The following is an 8,420-nucleotide window of genomic DNA, read 5'->3' on the forward strand; positions in this document are numbered from 1 at the left end:
TCTAAAAATATTTCTTCTTCAAATGATGACAGCGAGGATGACAATCCTCCCCCACCTTCTCAGGATCCTCCTTCAGCTCCTCTGCTTCCAAAATGGGTTTGTGCTACTCGGGTTGTAGCAGGTGATCCTACAGATCAACGACGTACATGTTCTCAGTTCGATAGAGCCTCTTCTTTACTGGCTCAAGCTTCAGCGAATTGTGATCCTGACACCTTTGCAGAAGCTTCAAGCCATCCATATTGGAACGCAACTATGAATGAAGAATATCGTTCATTATTGGAAAATGATACATGGGATATTGTTCCTCTTCCAAAGAGACAAAGACTTGTTAGATGCAAGTGGGTTTACAGAACCAAGTTTGGACTATATGGAAAAGTTGATAAACATAAAGCTCGTTTTGTTGTTAAGGGTTTTTCACAAGTTGAAGGCATTGACTATACTAAAACCTTCTCCCCTATTGCCAAAATGAACTCTATCTGCCTTGTTCTTTCCCTTGTTGCCTCTTTCAAATGGGAAGTTCATCAGATGGATGTTAAATCTTCCTTCTTGCATGGGGACTTGCATGAAGAAATGTATATGGAACAACCTCCTGACTTTATACAAACAGACTCTAGCCTTGTATGTCGACTTAAGAAATCCCTTTATGGTCACAAGTAAGCCCCTCGGACTTGGTATGCCAAAATGGATAGCTTTCTTTTAGATACTGGATTTTCTAGGTGTCATTCTGATAATACTGTCTACACCAAGAAAGTGGGTAAGTCTCTTATCATTCTTGTTCTTTATGTTGATGATATTATCCTTACTGGTAGTGATCCCAACCTTATAAACCATGTGAACTCCAGCCTTAAAAAGCAATTTGAAATGATAGACTTAAGACACTTGCATTATTTGCTTGGTCTTCAAGTCTTGCAATCCAAGGAAGGTATTTCCCTTCCCTAGTCCAAGTAAGCATATGATCTTCTACGCCACTTTCACATGGAAGAATGTAAGCCATCCCCTTCTCCCTTTCAGTTTGGAGCCAAACTTTCAGTCACTTGTACTTCCCCTAAAGTTGATGCTGCCTTATACCGTCAACTTGTAGGAAAACTTTTGTATCTGACCCATACTTGTCCTAACCTTTCCTTTGTTGTTGGCCTTTTTTATCGGTTTATGAAAAACCCACATGAAAGTAATTGGAAAGCAGCTAAAAGAATACTTCATTATGTTTGAGGTACAGTTCAGTTTGGGATTCATTATAGTGCAGAAGCATCTCCACTATTGGTTGGTTTCACTGATTTTGATTGGGATGGTGACCCTGATGACTGGAAGTCTACTGCAGGTTATGTCTTCACTCTTGGTTCTGGAACTATTACACAGGCTTGCAAGAAACAAAGTGCCATTTCTCTTTCTTCAGCAAAAGAAGAGTATCATTGCACTGTAGAAGCTAGTAAAGAAGCCCTATGGTTTCATCAGATCCTGTCAGAGTTTGGCTTTCAACAGCAGCATTCGACTACACTTTGGTGTGATAATCAAAGTGCCATTCAATTATGCAAACATCTAGTCCAACATCAGCGCAACAAACACATTGAACTACACATGCACTTCATCAGAAAGCTCATTCATGACCATGTTCTTGAAGTGCAATATTGTTCAACTGATGATCGAGTTACATACATCTTTACAAAGGCTCTCACAGAGGTGAAGTTTACTAAACTTCGATTTATGGTTGAAGTTCAGGAAGTTGTCACTAAGGGGGGATAAGCTCTAATGCCTCATTCCTTCTCCTATTGTGTCATATTTGTACATCCTTAAATCCTATCCCAAGTTGTTCTTAAGGGGGGATGTTAGGATATTCCGACACATAGGAAATAGTTAAGTATAAATTGGTCTAGTATAGAGTTAGGTAAAGTGTGTTTCTTTACTATGTACTTTTGTAACTTACAATCCGATGGTCACGATATGTTCTAGACATGAAGTGATTCGACGGTTCATTCTCTCCTCGGTATTACCGACACTTGATCCATGGCTTAACACCCGATTGGTCCATGATCTCTATTTAAATAGCATGGAGGTTCATTTCTAAGGTGATCGTTCATGAGAGAAGCTTATGTAATTTTTCTTTCTTTTATTAATAAATCTCCTAAAGTGGCCGTGTTGGCTCAGGCCGTGGACTGTTTCCCTCTTTGAGGGTTTTAACCACGTCAAGAATACTGGTGTATTGATCTGTGATTTGTTTGTGAGCGGTGCCTTTGGTGTTCTATCTGAGGAACTTACCCTGTAAATTCCTACACTATTCATGTCTTTAAGTGGAGAAGCATTTTTCTATCAAATTAATCTCACAATTAGAAATTGAAAATATTGATATACTAATTAATAAAATTCTCAATTTTTATTTTTATTTTTTTATTAAATCTATATTTATAATTTTTCATTTAACTGATTGATAATTATAAATTATATTACTATAAAATTTGTTGATAAATATGTATTAGAATCAATAAAAATTGGAAACATGGTGGAAATAACTTCTGGAAAAATGGCTCGCGCTTCTGGCGTTAAGGTTATCTTGCCCAACCCTAATGGATCGGTGGCTGCCATGTTCTATGGAATCTCTCTTACCAAGAGAATATGGGAAATACAATGGAGATGGATTGCTTCGATTTCATAATGGAGTCACCTACAAGGGAAATAGTGAAAAGTATGAGGTGGACTGGCCTTTTCTCTAGGGAGGCGGGAAGAGAGCATGGTCTGAAATCTTGGTAGCATAAATCTTATGGAACAAGATGACTTTCCCACTGATGGCTTGTTATTTTGACTCCCCATTTGTTGGAAAGGAAGAGGAGGCACAACATAAATTTAACACATACAACACATAAGTTGCGGCACTTCTATTGATCACACAAAAATTGATTATTACAATGAACCTGGTGAGGCGTATTTAAACCTTTTTCGACTAGCGACTCACCTAAAATAACTTCACATGCACACACACTCTAAATTTGACTTTTCCCAAAATATGATTTAACTTGAAATCACTTGACTTGACTCAGTTAACTGACTCTCAAAATTTAGCCAACTCTTGCATGTGAGATTAATTACAATTTCCATCACTCCCCCTTAATTACAACAGAATGACTCAACATAACTCAAACATGACTCAACTATGCCTACTAGGCTTAAAATGTTATGCAACCATCAGTCAAACATTCCTGCTGGTCTGTGTCTCGGCTAGGCTTACAATGACTCAAAACTTTTACAATTTTGCATTTTCTTTTTCTCTTCTTCCAAATTCTATATCCTCGAAATTGCTTCATAATTCTCTGCTGTGTGTTAATATTGTAGGCTTCATATTTATTTACTTGTTGCTTCTGCAATGTTTCTTTGGCTTGTCTTGAATTTGATCTAAGTCAATCTTCTACAAATTCCTCTTCAAGTATTCATTCAACTATGGGTTGCTGCCACAACTCTTTATCTTCAAACTATCTTCTTCCCTCTGCTGCTTATGCTTCATATTCTTGTCTTTCTTTCTACCATATTTCTTGATAGCAGAATCTTATCTTTTATTGACTCCATTGCTGAAAAATGGTTTCAATGCATTCATCTTTGTCTTTAGAAACATCCATGTCCTTTCCTACATCCTATTCTTCATATTCTCTTTTAGCTGGACTGTTATCTTGTTTACCTGCCGCAATCAAAATTAATGTTAAAAATATCTTCTTTATGCTTTATAGTGATAGATTTCTTCTCTTCCTCTTCCTTCTCTGTGTTCTACTTGGCTTCCAAACACAAGTGGGCTTCTCTCACCATATAGTAACATATCAATAATAGTTTTTTGTTGCATCAAGTGCAACCACTCATCACTAGTTGATTGTTCTTCATCAAAGTTAAGATCAACATAATTTTCATCCACTCTATGGTGGGAAATTCGAGCATACATTTGCTCATTGACAATTCCAAACCCATCAACTGTGGTAGGATTCACCAATTCACATCTCACTTTGTAGTCATCATCCACATGTGTTTCTTCATAGTGGATTCACCATCATCTGCACCATCCACGTTATAATGGATTCCTTGAGAATTTATATTCGCTTGGTCTGTTTCACACACAGAGGCTTCAACTTCTCTCTCTGCAATCTTTGTTGCATCTTCTTCATCCATATTCATGCTTTCATAATGGGTTTCAATTTTATAGTATTCACAACCATCATCCACTTTTGAGTAGGATTATCCAAGCCCTGTTGTCCTCTTAGAGTCTTTCTCATCTAATCTCAAATCTGCAGCTGAATTCTTTTCTTGTGACATAACCTGTTGTTGTATGTCACTCACCCTTACACCAATTTCTTCTTTCAAGATCTTCCATGCTTCCTTGGTGTTTCTGGGAAAATTAGTGTCTTGTCAAATGACTAATCCTCTAGGTTTGGCAGCTACCCTAGAAACAACAGTTTAAAGCAATTCAATGATTTTTCCTATGTGTAACAGATAAGAGAAAGATGGTGGAACCAACCTGGAACTTCCGCTTAATCCCTTTCTTGATCTCTCTCTCCTTTGGTAGATCCTGCAACTCCTCCTCGTACTTAACACGCTTAGAGAGTACCTGTACAAGTACAGCAACAAAGAACCATCAAAGCATCGTGACATATTACAACATAAACATTACAGAATCAGATATATAATGAATAAAATGATAGCATTCACAATTGCACAATCATATGGGAGAAAACTTGAAGAGCTTTATTAATAGAAAAGAGAATTACAACCCAGTTGTCTGATCCAGTGCCATCCTCCCAGCTTCAATCCTTCTTCACCTCATGAAATAGCAAGATCACACCAACAAGAATACAATGCTCTCTCCTCAATTACAAACTATCAGCACTTACTTGCAATTCACAACATTCCAGCCTCTTGATCTCTTGAATGGAAGATCCTTTTATAGATGTTAGCAAGGGTTTGAGTCATCCATGGGTTTTGATTAGTGTCATTCCACTTGTTACAATTGGTTCCACAAGAGAGGGGAATTGGAGATGGTTTCCTAATTCCCTTGGTCATCCTTGGACAAATTCAGAGAGGCAAGTGGCATAGGAGAAGTTTCTAGAAGATTCCATGAGCGACCAACTAAAAAACTGTCCCAGAAATTGGTCCATCCTCGCCCATCGCACCCTATAGAAGGCCTAAATAGTATGCATCACACCTTGACAGTGTACCAGTTAGTATGCATCACAGTTTATCAGTGGAGTAGTCAGTATGGTCTAATTTAGGCTCTTTTTGGATGATTTCTGAAGTGGAGCTTTTGGGGAATGATGCACTCAGATGACTAAGTTCCTTTAGGGTATGAAACAACTCTTTTAGGGGTTTATGAGCCCTAGTTCATTGACATATAAGTTTGGGGTTGATGTGCCCAAATATGTCTATAACACTTGGGAGATGTAGCTTTTGCTACCTTGCACATAACTATTTAATCCATTGCTTGTTGAATGAAACTCAAAATTAGGGCATCAGTAAACAGAGGAGGTGGTAGCAGATCCATGCTACACCAATCAATCTCAATTTCTTCTTTGTCTTCTACTAGGCTTCTCAATTCTTTGGTTGTGTCTTGAACCTCTCTAAATATGACAAGGATCTTTCATTCTTCTTTTCGATTCCTTTTCTTAATCTTCTTCGGTCATGCATTGGGACCCATGACTACGGTCTTTCGTTTGTCTTATGGTTGCTTTAAGATTGCATGAGGTCATCTTCAATATCGCCCATGAAAAAAAATACGATTTTCAATATGCGCCCCCGTAAGGCACAATCATCACCCAAAACAACTGAATTTTATACTTGCGATAGCATATAAAGTCCACTCTAAATAACTTGCAGCAACAGTTGCGACTCTCCTTTTCTAAAAGCAGCTCAACAAAGTTGGATTGAGGCTACAGCTTGGAAAATTAAAAAGGAATCATTGCTCTCAGCTCCTTCCTTCCACTAAAAGTTTAACTCACTTATCACTCAACAACAGAGGCCCTTGGAAACTCTCTCCTCTCCCACACTCTCTTCTTTGAGGATGCAATGATGGTTGTTGACAGTAGCTGTGACTATTCACGACTCTTCCAAACAATATTTTTTCCTTAGGCGGCTCTCGGCTTTAACCTTGCTCTGATACCAATTCGTTGGAAAGGCAAAGGAGCCAAAACAAAAATTTCATGCAAACCATAGGAGTTGGTGTTCTTCTCTATTGATCACACAAAACTTGATTATTACAATGAACTTAATGACGGGTATTTAAACCTTTTTTGACTAGCGACTCGCTTAAAATAACTTCACATGTACACACACTCTAAATTTGACTTTTTCCAAAATATGACTTAACTCAAAATCACTCAACTTGACTCAGTTAACTAACTCTCCAAATTTAGCCAACTCTTGCATGTGAGAGTAATTACCATTTCCAACATCCCCAACATTTGATATTAAATTATTCCCCACAGTCTATTCTCTATGGGTTGGAGATTAGTCTATTGTTTCTTCACAACAATCGATTAGTACCTTGTCCGCTATGTCTGGTATGAGCTTTGGGGTTTTTTTCAGAACAAAACATTTGGCACCATCCACAGTGGTCTCCCATTCATTTTATACTTATTTCTTCTAGTCTATCAATATTAGCCATGTTCCAACTACTATAGGGAAGGGGGTCTCTACGAGGGATGTAGACACCCTGGGGACTTATGGCATCAAGGCATTACTGCCTATGCCTAAATCAGGGGCTCCTCATACCATATTGTGTCATTCATATTTCCCTATTCATATATTTATTAAAAACATAAGTGGAAAGACTAGTTTTTTGGGTTGAGGAATATTCTCCAGTTACATCCCTTACATTGTTAATTCAAGACAGATGGGGATTTCCTATAAGTATCGAGTCACTACATTTTGTAGGGAAGATATTGCAAGACCCACTGCTTCTAAAATACTTCAGTATTGTTAAAAACTCAACAGTGGTTTTGAATCTCAGGCTTTGCGGAGGAGCAAATCATCATAATCCCGAAACACAACAAATTTTTGTGGACACAAATCCTTGATTATGAAAATACGACCTTAAAATGTTGTATGTGCTTTCAAATAAGCGACCTCCAGAACTCATGCCCTTTTGCGAAGAAGATCTCAAAAAATAAAAAGAAACAACCACACAAACTAAAAGGACGGCAGTTCAATGATTCCCCCCCTTAGAAGAAGAGGAGGGGGATATTCAAGATTCAAAGCCTATTCAATCCGAGGATAAATTGGAAGGTGCAGTTGTGAATCAAGGTGGCTCTAATACTCCCCCACAGTCGGGTCTAGATTTAGAAATCCGAGAGTCTCTTGATCGTCACGGTGGAACTAAATGTGCCCATGTCTAAGAATCATTAGGGTCAGAGAAATAATCTCCTCGTCTTGTTGGGGGGCAATAACTCTCTTTGGTACTGATTGATCCAGACCCAGAAGGATGCCAAAAGGTGCGACATAGGAAGGGGAAAAAAGAAAAAACAAGCACTTTATGTCATCCATCATCTTTTCTTTCTATCTTTTGTATTTCTTCTTCGCAGCATAGTGTTGACATTCTTGGCTTTTTATTCACCACTTCACTTTTATGATGGCTCTCTCTATGTAACGAGTGGTATTTTTGTGCCTCATGATGCATACACACTATATGTGTTTACAAAGTGTAATTTTTATTTACAATAATAAAAATTACACGTGAGATCAATCAATAAAAATGAATGAACTAAATCTCTTATTTCATGCACAAATGTATGCGTATACTAACACGTAGAATCAAATAGTAATTAGCATATTTTCGAAGTCGGGGAAACACGAAAATGAACTAGGATGTTTATGTTGTTTAATGATTTGGGGGTGTTTGTTTTTGATGAAATGATTAATTCAAAATCTCTTGGGGTCAATGTGAATGCACATACAATGGAACAAGGATGTGATGTGGGACGTTAGAAGATTTCCTTTCACTATTAGGGTAACCCCAATTAGTGTTTTTAATGGATCTTTCAAGAACAATACATTGATGATATATAAAGAGAAATTTTTAAGGACTATTGGAGTAACAGGAAATAGAGGATCATTATGTATCATGATGTTTTCATGGGTCACCATTACAATTCAATTAGAATTTGGAAATTACTAATTCAAATGAGCTTCATAGTCCAAAGTGAATGAGAAAGTCTATAAGTTCTTAGGATTGGAATTACATTTAAAGTTACTATAAGTTCACCCAAAGAAGAATGAACAAAAAAAAAAAATCCACTTGAAATGACTATTAAAACACCAAACATCCTATGTATGATTTCTCATTGTAATCAATATATCTGTTAGCACCTAAATCTGCCTTAGGCTGAAGGAAGGCAAAAATTAGGGTAACCACAAACCATGCTCAGTCTGGTAGCTAGCCCTACCAGAGCAAGAGAGGGCTC

Source organism: Pinus tabuliformis, chromosome 2_2, assembly GCF_031772625.1.
Source record: "Pinus tabuliformis cultivar Carrire ecotype Pingquan chromosome 2_2, CPIR1, whole genome shotgun sequence".
Taxonomy (NCBI): domain Eukaryota; kingdom Viridiplantae; phylum Streptophyta; class Pinopsida; order Pinales; family Pinaceae; genus Pinus; species Pinus tabuliformis.